General features: G+C 44.3%; 1 protein-coding gene and 1 long non-coding RNA gene across 6 annotated transcripts in view; both read left to right on the top strand.

Annotated features, from left to right (window-relative positions):
* The window catches only part of DISC1 (DISC1 scaffold protein), a 370,724-nt gene that overhangs the window by 32,911 nt on the left and 318,164 nt on the right, over positions 1-19,649 (top strand). Inside the window, exon 1 of one of the 5 annotated variants that reach the window (XM_034662513.1) lies at positions 14,186-17,334. The exons of the other annotated variants lie outside the window; for them this stretch is intronic. The gene's annotated coding sequence lies outside the window, so the exon portion shown is untranslated. Of the gene's footprint in view, positions 1-14,185; positions 17,335-19,649 lie in introns of those variants that run through there. 5 annotated transcript variants of the gene reach the window in all.
* On the top strand, positions 2,471-13,549 carry LOC117802674. Its single transcript, XR_004626120.1, has 4 exons — positions 2,471-2,907; positions 4,087-4,114; positions 5,443-5,530; positions 13,303-13,549. It is a non-coding gene; the product is annotated as an uncharacterized LOC117802674 (long non-coding RNA).

Here is a 19,649-nt window from a genome sequence, read left to right as displayed (position 1 = left end):
ATTGGTTGTTATTTTTCCTCTTTCATTTGTGATTTTATTTGCTTGAGTCCTCTTTGTTGTAGTTTGTTTGTTTGTTTTTTGATGAGTCTTGGAAGAGGTTTATCAATTTTGTTGATTTTTTCAAAGAATCAGCTCCTGGTTTCATTGATTTGTTCCATTGTCCTTTTAGTTTCTATATCACTTATTTCTGCTCTGATCTTTATTATTTCCTTCCTTCTGTTGGTTTTGGATTTTGATTGCTCTTTTTTTTAATAGGTCCTTTAGATGTAACGCTAGGTTGTTTATTTGAGACTTTTCTTGCTTCTTGAGGTAGACCTGTACTGCTATAATCTTCCCTCTTAGAAGCACTTTTGCTGCGTCCCAGAGGTTTTTGGACCATTGTGTTTTCATTTTCATTTGTCTCCATGTAATTTTTGATTTCTCTTTTGATTTCTTGGTGACCCATTCTTGTTTAGTAGCATGTTATTTAACCTCCAGGTATTTGTACTCTTTATAGATTTTTTTTCCTTGTGGTTGATTTCTACTTTCATAGTATTGTGGTCGGAAAAGATGTATGGTATGACTTTGATCTTTTAAAATTTGTGAAGACTTGTTTTGTGACCTAATACGTGATTTATTCTGGAGAATGTTCTATGCGCACTTGAAAACAATGTGTATTCTGCTATTTTAGGATTAGATGTTCTCAATGTGTCTGTTAAATCCATTTGCTCCAGTGTGTCATTCAAAGCCATTGTTTCCTTGTTGATTTTCGTTTTGGATGATCTATGCATTGGTGTAAGTGGGGTGTTAAAGTCTCCTGCTATTGTTGTACTACTATTGATTTGTTCTTTTAGGTTTGTTATTAACTGTTTTATGTATTTGAGTGCTCCCATGTTGGGTGCATACATATTTAAAATTGTTATATCTTCTTGTTGGGTTGTCCCATTTATTAGTATATGGTGTTCTTTTGTCTCTTGTTACAGTCTTTGTTTTAAAGTCTATTTTGTCTGATATAAGAAAGATGGTACCCCATCTTTCTTTTGACATCCATTTGCATGATAAGTGTTTTTCCATCTCCTCACTTTCAATCTACAGGTGTCTTTAGGTCTGAAATGAGTTTTGTAGACAGCTTACAGGTAAGTCTTATTTTTTTATCCATTCTGTCACCCCATGTCTTTTGATTGGAGTATTTAATACATTTACATTCAAAATAATTTTTGATAGATATGTATTTATTACCATTTTGTTACTTGTTTTGTGGTTGTTTTCGTAGTTTTCCCCTGATCCTGTCTTCTCTTGCTCTCTTTCATGTTTTGTTGGCTTCCTTCCTCCCTCCTTCTCTTCTGTCCTTCCTTCTTTCTTTTTACGATTTATTTATTTATTTTAAAGAGAGAGAGAGAGAGAAAGAGTGCACATGGGGGAGGGGCAGGGGAGAAGGAGAGAGAATCCGAAGCAGACTGCACTGAGCATGGAGTCCAACTCGGGGCTCAATCTGATGACCCTGAGATCACAACCTGAGCCAAAACCAAGAGTCAGATGCTCAACTTACTGCACCACCCAGGTGCCCCATGGCTTTCTTTAGTGACATACTTGGATTCCTTTTTCTTTATTCTTTTCATATCTGTTACTGGTTTTTGACTTGTGGTTACCATTAGGTTTGTATATAACATGTATATAGCAGTCTTTATGAAGTAGATGTTCATTTATGTTTGAACCCATTCTTACTCCTCTCCATTTACATTTTAGGTATACAGTGCCATATTTTACATCATTTTATTTTGTGACTTCCTTGACTATTTTTTACAGATATATTTAGTTTTACTACTTCTGTTTTTCCTACTTTCCAGACTCTCACTTATGGTCTTTCCTTTCCACTCAAAGATTCCCTTTAATATTTCTTGTAGGGTTGGTTTTGTGGTCATGAACTCCTTTAGTTTTTGTTTGTCTGAGAAAATTTATCTCCTCTTTTATTCTGAATAGTAGCCTTGCTGGATAGAGTATTCTTGGCTACAGATTCTTCCCTTTCAGCACTTTTAATATATCATGCTGCTCCCTTTTGTCCTACAAAATTTCTGTTGAAAAATCAGCTCATAGCCTTAGGGGGTTTCCATTGTATATAACTGTCTTCTTTTCTCTTGCTCCTTTAACAATTTTTTCTTTATCACTACTTTTTGGCATAATAATTGCTATATGTTTCGGTGTGGACCTCCTTGGGTTGATTTTGTTGTGGAATATCTGTGCCTCCTGGATCTGGATATCTGTTTCCTTCCCTAGATTAGGGAATTTTTCAGGTATTATTTCTTCAAACAAATTTTCATGACCCCTTTTCTTTCTGTTCTTCTTCTGGGATCCCCATAATGTGAATGTTATTACACTTGATGGAGTCACTGAGTTCCCTAAATCTATTCTCCCACTTGCTCAGCTTGATTGCTTTCCATTACTCTGTCTTCCAAGTCATTAATTTGTTCCTCTGCTTCTTTCAGCTTTCTATTTATTCCATCAAGTGTATTTTTAATTTCAATTATTGTGTTTTTTATCTCTCTCTCTCTCTTTTTTTATGTCTCAAGTCCAGTGGGTATCTTTATGAACATTACTTTAAATTCTCTATCAGGCATATTACTTATCTCTGTTTTGCTTCACTCTCTTGCTGTCATTTGTCCCCCCTACTCTTTCACTGGGACATAGTCCTCTGTATCCTCATTTTACCTAACTGTGTCTGTTTCTGTGTGTTAGGAAAGTCAGCTAAGTGTCTTGATATTGAAAGTAGTGGATGGGACGTGCAATTTTAACCAGATGGCACTGGTTGTCTTCCAGAGGGGACAAGCAGCTGCTGTGGAGAGCCAGTTGATCCTGCTCTGCAAAGTGTGCATGGATGGGGGGGAGTGCAACTTTAACAAGATGTGTGCATCCTCCGCAGGAGGTTGGGAGGTACAGTGTTGGCAAGGTTTGCACAGGTTCTGGGGGAGGGGACCTGCAGTGCCAGGACTGAGGCAGGCGAGGGAAATGAACCTGCCAGCTCCCTTGTTCCTGTTGAAGTTCCTCAAGGAACTCTGAGATTAGTAACTAATGCTCTCTCCTGTATGCCTCAGGCGTTTTTAAAACTGCTGCTTCTAAGCTGTATCTTCAAGGGCTGTTTGTTGTGTTGTTTCTTTAAGGGGGGACTCAGCTTCTTGTCATCCTCCAGGCTTTCCCAGAGGTGCCAGTTTTTAGAATTCCAGGCTTTACATCCGGCTGGTTTTAAGAATTCATGAAATTTGGCCCTTCTGATTTTCAAAGCTAAATACTATGGGGATTTGTCTTCCCTGTACAGGTTTTCTGTTATGATAGTCTGTTTCTCACCCCTCTCCACACCTGTGGCCAGACCTGTGGCATTCAGCTTCCCACCATGTTTCTGCCCTTCTATCCTCTTCAGTGCAGCCTCTTCTCTACATTTAGTTGTGGAGTTTGTTCTGTCAGTCTTTAGGTCATTTTCTGGGTTGATTGCACTGATGTGAGTGTTACCTAATCGTATCCATGGGGCGGGTGAGTTCAGGGTCCTCCTCCTCTGCCATCTTCCCTGGCAGTCTCCCTTCTGTTTATCTTTGAACATTCTACCTTTCAGACAGCTTCCCTTGCAGTCTCAGAAATACTTGCAGATACCTTACCCACTTCTCCTGCCTTGGGGTTACTGTGCAAGCAAACTCAGTGCTGGGGCACTTGTGAAAAGCATATGTTCCTCTACTTCCTGCGCTTGGGATTTTGGTTTGGGAGGGCTGGGAAAAAGCTCAGAAATCTGCAGATTCATAGACCTCTCGAGTGCTTTTGATGCAAATGAGCCCAAGACCACACTCAAGCCCAGCTGGCTTGAAGCAGAGGCTCCTGAACTTTCTCCTCACTCATGGCTTGAGTGAGGGCGACTAGTGAATACAGGGTTCTCCCTGAGGCTCCCCCAGGGTCAGTCACATGTTCTTGGCTTTCCAGCTTTAATTTTGTCCCTCCCTTTTCTGTTTAGGAAAGATAAGGAATGTGAGTGAGTGAGAGTAACATGGCATTAAATATGAACTTGAATCTGTTCTAATTATAACAGATTAAATGACTCACAGCTTTAATGCTTTATTCCTACTCCAGCTCATCTCTGGTGTGCTGTTGCCTGATGGTAAGAACAACTAACCCCAAACCTTTTTTATGGGGGGGGGTCAATTTCTTTTTTTTTTTTTTTAAAGATTTTATTTATTTATTCGACAGAGATAGAGACAGCCAGCGAGAGAGGGAACACAAGCAGGGGGAGTGGGAGAGGAAGAAGCAGGCGGATAGGGGGGGAGCCGGGTGGGGGGCTCGATCCCATAACGCCGGGATCACGCCCTGAGCCGAAGGCAGACGCTTAACCGCTGTGCCACCCAGGCGCCCCGGGGGGGGTCAATTTCTAACACTTTCCCCGGAGTTTTCCTTCCCTTTCATGTGATGGATACATGTGGTGTGGCTGTCATATTAAATCTGGTGCCATTCACTGGGGAGGATCTTTCATAAGGAGTCTCTGCTTGAAACCAAATCAGGTTCAGTACATTTTTAGTTTGGAAAGCTTTTGTATAAAGAGCTTTGTAAGTCACACAAGGCAGTTAAGTTTGGACATTATTGCTGTGTCGTGTTAGTAGTCTACTTTTTCTGGAATATTTTATAATCAGTAAACACCACCAACCAATTACCTTTTGGGGGATTACATCTGAAAGTTAACAAATGTAAAAACAGGTCATACAGACTCCTTAGGAGTTAAGTCCNGATAATCAGTAAACACCACCAACCAATTATCTTTTGGGGGATTACATCTGAAAGTTAACAAATGTAAAAACAGGTCATACAGACTCCTTAGGAGTTAAGTCCCAAGCTCTCAGAGATCCGTACTTATCCCAGACTCTCATACAGAAAGTCAGTATCTGTTGACTTTAGGAAAGGGTTGAGGCTGAGAGGGAGGCCAGAATTCCTGGGCTCTAGTCCTGGCTCCAGTACTAGCCAGCTGTGTGACTATGGACAAATTAACTTCTCTTCCATAAGCATCAGCAATCTTATTATAGAAACAGGGTGATGATAATCCTTACCTTAATAAGTTTTGGTGAGGATTCAATGACATTAAAAATATGTTAATAGCTTAGAGTGTGGCTGGCACTTAGTAGATGCTCAGTGAATGTTGGATGAGGAAATGGATGTCAGTTAGTCAAATTTAACATCTGTTAAGTGTATCATAAAGCCTTACAATGTGGGGGAAAGTAGTGCAGACTGAATGTCATGGGCAGTAACCAGGCTGTTACAGTAACAATATTTGATCCATAAACTATTGGGATAAGACTGGGCTATCAGCCTTATGAGATTTTTCATTTCTGTAGCACTTTACAGTTTTACAATGTGTTTTCTCATGTCCTATGTCATTTAAACATATAGAAAAACTGCAATGCAGAGCAATGACTGCTTTTCTATATGTTCCATCATTAGGCTGGGTCTGACCCTGGAATGCAGAATCAGATTGGTGGTCTGGGATGCCATCAGACAGCTCTTTGTGGCATATTGGAGCACTTATTGGGTAGGTAGAGTATCCAGTACTATGCTAAGCACCAAAGGCAGTTGTAAGAAAAAGAGATTTGAAGTTTTGTGGCTAAGTGTATTTAGTTCTGCTTAAGAACATAGTTAAATGAATTATAGCCAATATAATGACAAAGGCTGATGAACTGAAACATTCCAAAATAGCCTTGAAACTCACCTTCTAGAAGATGAGGATTTGTGCAGTGTCCTTGATGCCCTTTTATTTCCACCCCACCCCTACCCCCATCTAAACTCACCCCCACATCTTAATCCTGTCTGGCTCTCTGTCAAGATTAGTTGTATAATTGAAAATATGCTCACAGACATAATCTGTGGATCAGTGGATTTAAAACAAAGCTGATCAGAGAGTTCCAATTGTAGGCATGTGAAAACAGTCTCTCTAAAAGATACTATTGATAATGAAAAGCTGAGAACCTTGACGCTCTTCATATAGCTTTTGTGGAGATTTATATGGCGTCATGTGCATCTATGTGTGTCCTGCTTATTGGCTACTCCTGACCATAAAGTGCGGCACTGTCTTGATGTATCTTGCAAAAATGACATATCTGTTTTCCCTTGGGTGATCACTAGGCCCTGAGGTCCTCGCTCTGCCCCTTCCCCCTGCCCCACACTAACACACTTCTACTGTAGGCTTGCTCTGGTACTTCTGTGGTTGTTAATGCTCATTCTCAAAGGCAAGGAACTAGACAAGAGGAGGATTTCATGGGAAAACAGTTGTAGGGTGATTTTTGACTCCAAGAAAATTGTCATTTTATAATCAGACGTATACGCTCTTTATAAATATTTCTTTCACATACACATTTACTCTCAAAATTTCCCCAGCTAGTAGGTCTCTCAAGGTGGCTGTTCGCCATCACCTGCATCCTTAACGATGCTGCCGTGGAGAACTGCAGAGCGCTCCATGTGCGCGATTGGCTGCATCCTCCGGAGGCCACTGGTTGAGCATTTATTTTGTCTTCATCTTGTTTTCCATCCTCAAGGACCCTTCTTTGGCCCCCTGCCTCCCTTGTGACATCGTTCCCCATGAGCTGGAATCCCTGGTCCTGGTAGTTTGTGTTTGGCACGTGTGTCATAGTTCCCTCCACTTTTCTCTAATTGTTTAGTTGAATTACTTCTCCTTTGTCATAAATTGTAATTGTTGTATATGAGTCATCCTTTTGGGGACATTTTTAGGTCTAGCTGCTACTATCAGCCAAGGGGACAGGAAAGAGCCCTGCATCAAGGAGCTGAGACCCTCCTGGTCTGTCATCCATTCAAGGTCCAGAACCTTTTGGCCTGGAATTGTCATTCACCAGCTTCAAATCTACCTGCCTGTTCTGCTTGTCCTGCTTTTATTGTACACAGGGCAGGTGGGAGAGGCCTTCTCAGATCCTCTGGGTAAAGTCCAAATATTTATGTCTACCACCTTTCCCCTGACTTAAAGCCCTGATATATAGTTCTCAATAAATGCTATTGTCTTTTCCCCTTTCTTATTTCCTGTTTAAATAAAATACAGTTATTTTGATGTGACTCATTTTCAAGAGACCCATGTAGACCCTTTTCGTTTGTAAGTGCCCACAAAATACCCTATTATTAATCTTCAGAAACTTCTCAGATGTCTGTGTCATGCTCATTGGTTTGCAATCACTGGACTGCAGTTTGCAGGAAGGACCTCTTTCCCTTTTTAGAACATGGGAGGTTATTCGTGTGTTTCTTGTTTGTTGACATGTCTCCTATCCTCCTGGGTTCCTCAAAGACCACCACAGCAATTTCCCAATCTCATTTTCACCTTCCTCCAGCAGAAGTGAATTAAAGCCAATTTATTACCCAGGAATGCCTCATTTATTTCAGAATAGGCTGTGTACAAAGGAAACTCTATTCCCTTAGTGAGAGCTAACTCAAGTTTTAAAGCCCATTCTAGAGAAAAACAGATGCATCTAGTTTGTGTTAGCTGTTAAAAACCTTTTTAAAAAAAGAAATAGGTCTTTGGATGTTGCTAGAAGGTGAGAAAAATAGCCCAAAGACTGGAAAGGTAAACAAAGAGAGAGGGGAAAACCCCCTGATTTTGAGGGGTTAGAGTGTGTGAAATGTCACTTTTCCCCTTAACTTCTCCCTGAAGGAAAATGAGGAGATGTTCAAAGTAGTGCTTGGTCAAGGAATATACATGCAGAGGATTTCTGTAGCTCTAGGGGAAAATATAGATCTGCTAAAATTTTAATAAGTTTCTTTTATTTGTCAGAAATTGCTTAAAGATTGTCTGGTATTTTTCTGATAGTTTTTCCATGGACTTTTTTCCCATGGACTTTTGTGCCTTTAAGCTCACTGATTTATTTCCTCTGTCTTCTACCTTCTTAGAAAGGTAAGAAAAAAAAAAAACCCAAACGAAACCAACTCTGAAGCAGACTGTTGAAGAACATTACCGGAACCAATTAACAAATTCCACGTCCAAGCCCCCCCAAAACCACATGTACACAAAGGAGGATAAGGGAGAAAATTGACAGCTCCTCCTTCCTTTTAAAGACTGTCCAGGGAAATTCCAAGATGTTATCAGGATTCAGCAATGACTTCAGATGCCCAGAAGAACTTGGGGAAAGAAACTGAAATTTACTGAGCATGTATTACCATGATGGACTTTTCCAAATACATGTTAGTGACTTTATTGTATCCCCAGAACAGTTCTTCAAGGTGCGGAGATTATGCCCATTTAACACATGAGTGCACTGAGGCACGGTGGGCTAAGTCACTTGCTCAGCATCACCCAGATGGGAGCTGACAGAATCAAGATCCAGCTTTTCTTTGAGCCACCAGACCCCCTCTCTGAATATTAAACTGGTAAACCTCATACATAACAGATGAAATTAGTCATTTCCAGAGGTAACTCAGGGCTTGCCTGTGAATATCCCCCGCTCCCAGGTGGCTTCGGTGTGATCTCCAGGCAGGACTGGAGCGAGACTGTAAATAGGAAAACTGATGTAGAAAACACTGTACTGGTCTTATCTGAAGAAGGAGCACTGCCAGAGAGGGCTGGTTGGGATGGAGCTGTAAACAGGAGGGCAAAGAGCAGGAAGCTGTTGTTTCCACCCTGCGTGGCCTGGGAGGGAGGTGAGAACTGGTAGGCACTCCTCTGTCTGCATGGTTGATGCCAGCAGCCGTGAGGTCATGGCAATGCTGAGAGAAGGTGGTGTGGACAAGTGGCTCATCCCTTGCAAGGAAGGGATGAGGAATGTTTCCAGATGAGAAAGCTGAGGCTTGGGGAAGGTATACTTGGACAAGTCAAAGAGGGGCAGAGGGATGTTGAAACCCAGTCTCACTTCAGAATGCTCTTGAGGATGTCATTAATATCACCCTGGCATGCAAGGCAGTAGCTTCTTTTCTGATGGGAAGGTGGTTGTGGACCCCAGGTCCCACGGGTGACTTGACTCCACAGAGCTTACCAGGGCCATCACTCACTGACGCTCACCCACCTCCCTGCAAGCTCGGCCTCAGACAGCACGAGTGATTGCTCTGGCTTCTGGCCCGATGCCCGGCTGTGGTTCCTACGAGTGTGTCCTCACCATATTCTGATTTCCAGCCCTTGGGGGAGCGGCCGGCACCTCCGGCTCTTTGCCTCCTCTGGCAGATGGCCCTGATCTGAGTGTGGATGTGATAACTATCTGATAGTCGTGGCTGGTGGAGACACTAGCATCTCATTTTAATAATTTAAAAATTGTAAAATATGCCACTTCGGGAACAAAAGCTTTCAAAAGGAGTTTAGTGAAGATGATTAGTTGCTTTCCACCGTGCGGAAACATATTGCTGTAACCAAAGCATGCTTCAGACATTTAAGCATCAAAGCATCTGCGGGGGCTTATTCTTAACAGTAAAATGTCTTGCTTTGTTCAAGATCATTCCACAGTGAAGAGGCACTATGAAAGCAAGAAGAGACAGACATTCCTTGCAATTAATTTGCACTGTATGAATATAAATGGATACTTGAAAAAAGTTTGTTCTCTTAAATACCCTAAGTATTCCCTAATGTAATCTTCGGTACCACCTTTATTGGTGGGTGGGGCGAAGGTTACCTCCAGTCTACCCCTACCTCGTTGTCATCAACTCCAAATGCCAACTGGATTTGAATCAGTCAGAGGCTTGAGCTTTCTGGAGAGAGTCATGGCCTCTTAAAACCGGGATGCTATATATAGTACCTCAATATGAAGTGAGGCTAGAGAAGTTTTACGAATGAAGAATCCTCAAGTGTAGACAGAAGACAATCATATTCTGTCCCCTTACATCTCAGATCCAGGTGAGGTATGTGTCCCTCTGAGCACCTGTCCACGTGTGTATGGTGTCACGGGGTCCAGATCTTTCTAACACAGGAGTCATATAATGCTGATTTCTTTCTTATTCCGTTGGAGCAGTGTACCAAGTTTCCATACTGAAGTGTGGGGGAAAAATACCGAATTTCCTCTTGTTTTCTAATAGGGCCATTGAGCAGTACATTCGCAATGCTATAGTTGTATCATTTTTAAGGTCAGGTATTTAAAGTGGCACAAACCTTTGATGTGGGCTTAAATTCTGAGTATTATAAAAATTTAGGGCAAAGTAGGGACTTCCTTGAAAGACGTTCCAGTCTCGAGGATACTACTTAATGTGTGACGTGCTGACAATTTGGGATCATTTTTTAATAAACACATCTTGAATTTGGCACACAAAGCAGGGCATTTAGAAAGCCATGAAAATAAGCCCATGCACAAAATATGGCATTAAAAAGGTAACTGTGAACTTTGCAGACGGACTAGCATGAGAAAAGCTATCTGTTGTTAGGGTGGACGTGAGAACTTGCGGCTCTTTGCTACAGAAATAAGAGCAGAAACTTAAGTTGTTTCATTGTTTGGAAATAACAGCTACAGAGAGGGCTCCTTCTGGTTCATCCATATTTTATTAGGGCAGCAGTTAAAAAATTCATTAGAGGCACCCATCTGTAGCTAGCAGCCCTCTTGAGGGGGGTTCAGATGGCGATCAGAGTTTTGAGTAGCACTTTACATGAAAAGAAAAAGACAATCGTTTATGAGAATTAATAACACCACGGAGAGATGTTGTTCAGTGATTTCAGAGCAAACACTTTCACGTGGTCTGTGTATCTCTTGCTGCTAAATTCCTCAATGACCTGCTTCAGCGGGAGGTCGTAGATCAGTTGTAGAAAGGAAAGAAAACAGAACACAGAAAACTGGATTAGGGAGGTGGGAAGGGATTGGTCGGCAAGAGAGTATAGGTTGTTTCCGTGACACTGTGCTTGATGGTGTGTGTGTGTGTGTGTGTGTGTGTGAGAGAGAGAGAGAGACAGAGAGAGACAGAGACAGAGAGAGACAGAGAGAGAGACTCAGAGTCAGAGAGACAGATTCAAAGTCAGAGAGAGAGACAGACTCAGAGAGTCAGAGAGAGAGAGAGAGAGAGAGAGTCAGAGAGAGACAGAGAGAGAATAGATCCCTACTGGCCTCTGGCAGTCTTATTAGTACAGGAAAAGGCTTAGAGTCAGACCCGAGGCTGCTTTGGTTAAGCTTTGCCTTGAACTCTGCTTCCAGGTGTCCGTGTCCAGGTGTCTTTACTTCAGGATGATATTCTTGTTTTTATTCCTGAATTGAAAATAAAATAGTTTTTGAATGGCTATTCTGTGCCAGGCATGGTATAGGGCAGTGAAATTCATAATCTTATCTGTCTTTCCAGAAATTCTGTGAACTAGGGTCCTCTTGAGCAGACAAGCAGAGAGGCAGGTAACTCAACAGCATTCACTAGGAAGTGGCAGAGCTGAATTTCAAATTCAGGCAATCTGTCTCCAAAGTCCATACCCTTTCCTAGTGCGATGTACAGGTCCATAAATCGTATGTACACATGTGTATGTGTTTTTTAAAAAAATTTTTTTTAAATTGAGAGAGAGTGAGAGAGAGCAAGAGAGCTGGGAGAGGGGCAGAGGGAGAGGGGAGAGAGAATCCCAAGCAGACTCTGTGCTGAGCATGGAGCCCATCAGGGGGCTCAATCCTGTGACTCTGAGATAATGACCTGAGCTGAAAGCATTAGTCAGATGCTTAACTGACTGAGCCACCCAGGCACCCCTGTGTACCTGTTCTTTAAATAAGCCTTTTATTTTGGAATACTTTCAGATTCATAGAAAAGGCAAAGATACGACAGAGTTCCTTACCCCACCCCCCGGCTTCCCCTAACACAGACAGCTTCTGTAATCATGGTACAGTTATTACAACTCAGAAATGAACATTGGCACAATGAACTAAACTAGAGATCTTACTTGGATTTCACTGGTTTTTCCACCAGTATCCTTTCTTTGTTATAGGATCCAGTCCAGGATCTGTGGTGCATGTTGCACACGTGGGTTTTGACTCTTAAACTCCAAAGTGTGCTGAATGTTGGCTCCCGTTCCTCTCTGTGCATGTTAGGGAAGTGAGACAGTGGCCAGCAGCTGCCTGCCTCCTGGCTCCCCCCTTGTCGGAGGTCCTGCTGGGGGGCCCAGGACTCGCATTATCTGACTGAAAGCGTAAACCTCATGTGGGCTAGAAGATTTAGAACAGATGTATGGGGACATGTTGTATATACAGGCTACACTCTGTCCCCATGTATAGGTTCGTAGCGAAAAGCCATATTCCAAGAAATAAGAGAAATAAAAAAGTTTAGGGGTAAGAGAAGATTTGCGAAGCAACAATGTCCACATGTCGTGAATGTTGGGTATGACGAATTTGGATTCTGAGTGCTGTAGGATATCAAATAGGACTTCTCCCTAGAGCGGAGGTTTCCAGCCCTGGCTTCTCCCTGGAATCACCTTGGGGGTACTTAGTCCCACTCCCCACCCAGCACCATGAGTTCATCATTTTGAAAAGAGACCCGGGTGACTTCCGGGCAACCATGTTTGGGAACCACTCAGTGTTTCCGCTGGAGCGCGAATGCTGAGGACAGCGGTGACAAGTGTCTGCATGCCATGAATGGCGCTAGATGCATTGGGCTGCATGTCCCAAGGCTGATATCCCATAGCCGACAGCTCTCTGACTCTCTCTGACATGGGAAGCACATGTGATTACGCCGGGTCATTTCTGGTCACTTCTTTCCTGGGGCCTCCTCCTCTTCCCGAGTTCCTCCGCAGGTGATGTCACAGGCTCTTCTGAAACACCACCGGCCAGCTGTGTTTCCAGCTGTCCTCTCTCCAGTGCAGGGCCTGCCTCGGCCCTGTCCCTGCCCGAGACCCCCTCTACCCCCCGCCCCGCCAGCTGCCTGGGCCTTCTTATGGCCCACTGGTTACTGCATAATCCACAGGGGCCCCAGATGCATGGGCCCCGGATGTTTCGACCTCTTCCAGCTGTCACCTCCATTCCTTGCTTGTTCTTCCTCTGCTGACAGTAACCTCACCTCCTTTGTGGCCTCTGTAGCCTCCACCTTTTGGTTCAGCTCCTGCGTAAGGCCATTGCTTGCCTCCTGTGCCAAAGCCACTGCCAGGCTGGTCTACATTTGTGTGTGGATGCATGTCCCTTCCCCATCAGCTGTGAGCTTCTTGAGGGCAGGGACTGTGGCTTTGAAAACTCATTACAGACTCTCTCCCAGTTACAACAATGATATGATACATGGGTTGCAGAGACTATCAGCGCCCATGTAACTACCACCTGCTTAAGCGATGGATCAGTACCTTGACCTCCTTCATCAGTCATGTCTCCTCCCCCAACCAGTTTGTGCTGTTTATTGTTTTTTTGCTTTTCTTCGTGCTTTTAATCCATATATATGTCTCTTGTGTTCCAGGCAGAACAGGCTTTTCAGGTTCACTGACTCAGGCCTGACATTTGTAGCCAGTGAAGCCATAATTTGGTGTGGGACTCGTCCCTTCCGACTGTGAGGCTGTTATAAGAAGTGATGTCTGCAACTTTTCCAATGAAGACATACAAATGGCTAACAGACACATGCAAAAATGTTCAACATCATTAGCCATCAAGGAAATTTAAATCAAAACCACATTGAGATACCACCTTACACCAGTTAGAATGGCAAAAATTGACAATGCAGGAAACAACAAATGTTGGAGAGGATGTGGAGAAAGGGGATCCCTCCTACTCTGTTGGTGGGAATGCAAGTTGGTACAGCCACTTTGGAAAACAATGTGGAGGTCCCTCAGAAAGTTAAAAATAGAGCCACCCTATGATCCGGCCATTTCACTACTGGGTATTTACCCCAAAGATACAGACGTAGTGAAGAGAAGGGCCATATGCACCCCAATGTTCATAGCAGCATTGTCCACAATAGCTAAATTGTGGAAGGAGCCAAGATGCCCTTCAACAGATGACTGGATTAAGAAGATGTGGTCCATATATACGATGGAATATTACTCAGCCATCAGAAAGAACGATTACCCAACATTTGCAGCAACATGGACGGGACTGGAGGAGATAATGCTAAGTGAAATAAGTCAAGCAGAGAAAGACAATTATCATATGGTTTCACTCATTTATGGAACATAAGGAATAGCAGGGAGATCGGTAGGAGAAGGAAGGGAAGAATGAAGGGGGGGTAAACAGAAGGGGGAATGAACCAAGAGAGACTGTGGACTCTGGGAAACAAACTGAGGGCTTCAGAGGGGAGGGGAGTGGGGGATTGGGATAAGCCGGTGATGGGTATTAAGGAGGGCACATATTGCATGGAGCACTGGGTGTTATAGCAAACAGTGCATCATGGAACACTACATCAAAAACTAAGGAGGTACTGTATGTGACTAACATAATAAAAAATTATTATTAAAAAAAAAAAGTGATGTCTCCAGGCCGGGAGTCAAACCTCTTACATTTGGGTGACCAGGAAGCTGGTAGAAAACCAGACAGAGCTTTGCGTTCACGGAACTCCCAGTGGTTGGCTGAGAGGGCTGTGCTCTGCAGACCTGTGGGCGTCTACACCCGTGGTGCGTGTCACTTTGAAGATTTTGGAAATGCGAGATCAGGGTGAAGTGGCTCTGCTCACCAAGAGCAGCTGGTGAATAATCATGTCTAGGAAAACAATCTGCCTTTCAAAGGGATGGAGAGTGTCAGTTTGTGAAGACGACGTGTCAGCAAACCTGTGGGGATTGCTTTGCAGAGAGACTCATTGAGAGTATCACTCGTTTGGCCCCAGATCTTTGTGTGTCTAAATATTGCTTGCGGAAGGGTGGTGGAGGGTGGGAGGTTGTTCAGAATGCTGCAAAGAGACTGCCGCTCGCAGTTCTTCACATAAGAGACCTGGAGTCAATACGATGTGTGCATCAGAGGTCGGATGTAGATGGCCCAGGAGCAATGGGACATCCTCCTGACCCCAGGACCTCACCTCTGAAAAGGATCAGGATGACTGTGGATGCTTCAGATCTACTTTCCTTATTTTTGCCTCTGTTTGGTGCCTTCTAACTGTTCTCCTGGCGTCCTTTCTCACTCCCATGGTCTGTTCTCCACAGAGTGAGCTCTTAAAACGTGCAAATCTGCTCATGTCCTTCCTCTGCTTCATGTCCTTCAAGGCCTTGTCCATCCCACTCAGGGCAAAGATCCAGGCCTGATATGGCCAATACACACTGCGGCGCCTGGCTCCATCCCTGCCCGGCCCATCACCAGTGCCCTCCAAACCACTCCTCCAGCTGGCCTTGTTCCTTCCTCTAAGGCTCTTCCCTGCAGCCTCCTCTGGGACCTCTCTAACTCTTGCCCGGCTGTCAAGCTCAGCCAAACGTCACAGCAAGACCCCACCAGACAAAGCCAGGTGTGCCCTGCCCTATGTGGTTTGGCACCATGAACCTGTCCTTCACCACCCTGTTAGGACTTACCTGTGTGCATGCTTGATTCCTCTCTGTGGTCCCCCAACGATGGCAAACCCCAAGTGGGCAGGCCACCTGTGCTTGCTTGCTGTACCCTCTCTAGGACAGGGTTTGGGTTCTTGGAGGGGCAGCCTCGGAGTGAGACAGGCAAGAGGTTGATTGAGGGGGATGCCGTGCAGGATAAAGGAGGGGAGCAGGAGAAGGCTGGGGAGCGGCCAGCGAGATGGGAGGAAGGAGGCCTCAGACCCCAATGCAGACCTGCTTGTTAGAGTTGTCCTGGGGCCCATGGAACAGGCCTGACTTATTACCCTTCTCCCCTTCAATCCCAAGAGGTGGTTGTTTGGGGTGACAGAAATTCGGGAGTGTTCTGGAGCTCATGGCATCTCTGCTTTGCTGAAGGACAAAGAACTATGAGGTAAACCAATGGGGCCAACTAGTTTACCCCATTCATTTAATCTCAAATCGAGTTCTCCTTCCTCTGTGATTAAAGTAGCACATTCCATTCTGTGACAGTTTCCGTATGCGTGGCTTATATCCCCTCCTAGCTCATGAGCAACTGGGGGTAGGGGTGGCGTCTTGCTCGTGTCTGCATCCCACACAGCAGCTAGTGTTCAACAAGGAATTGCTTTATTAAAACGGATTGCACAATTAAAATGGAAACACAATACATGCTGATTTATTCTGCACTAGCCCTTGCCTTGCTTGCTAGATGCTTATTACAGTGACCCAGAGCCACTTCTGAATCCTCAAGTGCTCTCTGAACTATCAAAGAAAGATGAACTCGTGCTCAGTAGAGTGTTTGTGGTTAGTATGTATATGATTGGATTCTGAGTCTCTGAAAACAAGTTAATCCACAGGGATGTGTGGCTTCTCTATGATTCAGGATCTTTGGTTAACCTGAATGTTTTAGAAATAACTTATGCCCCAACCATGAAAAATAGGATTAAAATTCCTTCCATGAAAAGAATACATTCATTTATGCTTCCACTATACATTTGTACCCAAGTCGTGCTTTGCTAAGTCTTACGTGCTTGTTCTTTCCTGACTGTGTGTTCTCAGAAGTGGCCCTGAGCGCCTGTGTTTCTTCTTCAGGAGACAGACATGCTTTCCCCACTGAGTCATTGCATCATTGAGGAACGGGGTGGCCAGGTGACGTGCCCCAGCCCACATGGCCATTTCATGTAGATTTGAACTTTGGGTCCTGGTTTTAAGTTCTTCGATGTAAATTCATGTTATCATGTTTTCTTAACTTACATATTTTAGATTTCCTATTTAAAAATAAATATTATCTGGCCAATGTGTATTGGAATGCCTTCTCTGTATACTAGGATTTCTGGGGATCATGAGCGTGTCAGGAAGCTTACATAGAGCATAAGTGGGGAACAATTTACATACACTGAAGAAAATAGCTAGCAGTGCTGGGTGGTAGTAAGTAGGGGGTCAGGAGTGGTGTGGACCATCATTTGTTGAAGTCCTGTGAGCTGCATGATCAGGACGATGGAGAAGGGCATTGGAAGCTGAAGAATGGGAAGGATTTGTCTGGAAGGACAGTGTTAGAGGCAGGCAGACAGGATTTTTACTGATCTGACGGTTGACGTAGGTTTCCCCTAATTTTCCCCATAAGTTTTAGATGAGCACATGTTTCCAGGCACCTTATCTGGACTGTATGTAGAGGTCTTTTGACATCCGGGTCTATTCTAAGCTCTGCTCTTTCACTTCCCTCCCATCCTGGAGCTCACGGGACTGGATGGTGGTGGAGGTGGGGATCCTACATAACCTGGGCCAGCAGTTCTGCACCCCCTCCCTAGAGCCTATTCCGGAGCGGGAGGCTGTGGGGAATGGAGAAGGCTGCGTGAGGCACCCCTCCCTCCTCAGACTTTCCAGGGCCAGATGGGCAGAATGAAACCATCTCTGAGTTTTACAAAGAACAGAAGACACAGCTGGTTTCCCTGGCCAACTCTCAAAGCGTCGAACCTTGTGGTGTTGTACTTCCTGCCCGCTCAACCCTGAAGGTAGGTGTTGGGGAGGAATCTTGCCCTTCCTGAACTGCAGGGCATGATGGCAGGGCTTGGGTTTGGACCAATCTAAGGGTAGGATTTCAGGTAGGATAGATGGTGATATTGATTTCTGGTCAGAGGGGTTATCATAAGTTTCCTCAAAAAATAAAAATAAAAAAAATTGATAAAAGGGGACTTTGGGTATAGGGAACTGGGGTCTTTCTAGAGGTTTCTGCCATCTGCCCAATATGGGTTTCTTCTAATCCTTCTAGCTCATTTCAGAAGTGCCGTCCAGATCCGGTTGTCAGTTCTGCCCTCTCTGAGGGTTAGGATCAATAGTGTGTGATTGTGTCTGCCTCTTGGGCCACCTTCTGGGAAGGCCTGTGCCAGGGGATGGGAGGTATAAGGGATCTGGTGGGTGCAAGAGCTGGGCCACCCACACACCTGACACTTCTCTCTAATCCTCACATCTGGTGAACATTTTTCTCATGTCTGTTCTTCTTGGCTTGTTGCTCATGCAGCACTGAGGCCCAATGACATCTTACCAGGACCCCAGTAGGAATGTGGGTTCTCTTTGTGGTCAGGACCCTGACATGCAGGGACATCCTCAGATAGTGAAACCCCTGAAGGAAAGGATGGGGGGGGGTCCTTCGGACCACATAGCATGGTGACCCAATTTGTTTAAAGATTTTTAAAAGTTTTAATTGAGATAAGTACATGTAACATAAAACTTACCCTCTTAGTGTACAATTCAGTGGCATTAAGTATCCTCACGTTGTTGTGCAACAATTACCCCCATCCATTTCCAGAACTTTTTCACCTTCCCAAACTGAAACTCTGTTCCCATTAAACACTCACACCCCATTCCTCCTTTCCCCAACCCCTGGCCATCACCATTCTACTTTCTGACTCTATGAATTTGACTCCTTAAATACCTTATATAAATGTATATATGTATATAAATACAATATTTGTCCTTTTGTGACTGGCTTCTTTCACTTAGCATGATGTCCTCAGGGTTCATTCAAGTTGTAGCCTGTGTCAGAATTACTTTCCTTTTTAAGGCTGAGTAATATTCCATTGTATGAATTTACCACATTTTGTTTATCCGTTCATCCATTGATGGACACTGGGTTGCTTCTACCGTTGACTATAGTGAATCGTGCTGCTGTGGGCATGGACGTACAAATATCTCAGATTTTTTCCTGCTCTCAGTGCTCCTGGGTATATAATGAGAAGTGGAATTGCTGGGCCCTGTAGTAATTCTATTTTTAACTTTTTGAGGAACTACTGTACTCTTCAGCGACTTTGAAAACATTTCACATAATGAGCAAAACAGGCTTTGATAAGCCATAATCTGGGAGTTCTGGGCAAATTAAAACCTTCTGGGCTTAAATTTTATTATTTATGAAATGGAAATGGTATTAAGCCCCTAGGGTTGTATGTTATATACCTCCCTCCCTTCCTTTACCCTGACTTCCTCTCCCACCCCCGACAGTCCTTACTTTCGCTCCTCCCTCCACTGTCAGCTTCCAGAATTCTATGTACATGGGTGGTATTAGTCCTTCCCTGGCACCGGGCAGTTGGCATGCCCAGTTGGCAAGAGAAGGCTACTGGGTGAACCCATCTTGGGCTCTTTTGTCCTTAGATGCTCAAATTCAGGGAATGGATGACCCATGGGTCATTGTGCTCATTTCCCCAGGGATTACCATCGACACCCATTCCAAAGACTGCTGTGTGCCATGATCATAACACAGGGGGACCCCAAATGCCCAGCGTGCTTTTTGCTTACCATAACAAAACTCCTCGGTCCATGTTCTGGGGGCAGAGCAGGATGTGTGGGCCCGGCACGAAGCTTTGTTCCACTCCTGATACCTGAGAGATATCAGCATTTTATTGTTTCTCTTCCTTTTGCATAGCTGGGCGGGGGACACAGCCCCTGGTTTGTAGAGCACATCAGGCAGGGCCTCCTGTGGGCCAATGTGTGAGATGAACTGATGGGGGTAAATTGCGCCCCGGCCAGCTCTCAGGGTCCAGATGCCTGCAGGGACAGGGATAGCTCAGATAATGAAAACTCATGTATTTAGTGTTCCATATATAGCTAGAATAAGTGATTGGAGCTTGTGTGGAGGAGTGTGCTGGCATTTGCCTTCCAATCGCTTGCTTTCCAGGACCACTCTGGGAGAAAAGTTCTGATGTGCCTAAGAGCCCAACAGGCAAGATGCCGGAGGGTTCGGAAGGAGGCGCCGAGGTTTGTCTCCAATGGGCCTGCTGACGTGTTGGCATAACTCACAGCCACGCCAGCTGCTCTGTTAAACAGAAGAGTAGAG

This window comes from Ailuropoda melanoleuca, chromosome 6 (genome assembly GCF_002007445.2).
Source record: "Ailuropoda melanoleuca isolate Jingjing chromosome 6, ASM200744v2, whole genome shotgun sequence".
Taxonomy (NCBI): domain Eukaryota; kingdom Metazoa; phylum Chordata; class Mammalia; order Carnivora; family Ursidae; genus Ailuropoda; species Ailuropoda melanoleuca.
The sequence above is the reverse complement of the archived record's forward strand: the minus strand, read 5'-3'. Positions and strand labels throughout refer to the sequence as shown.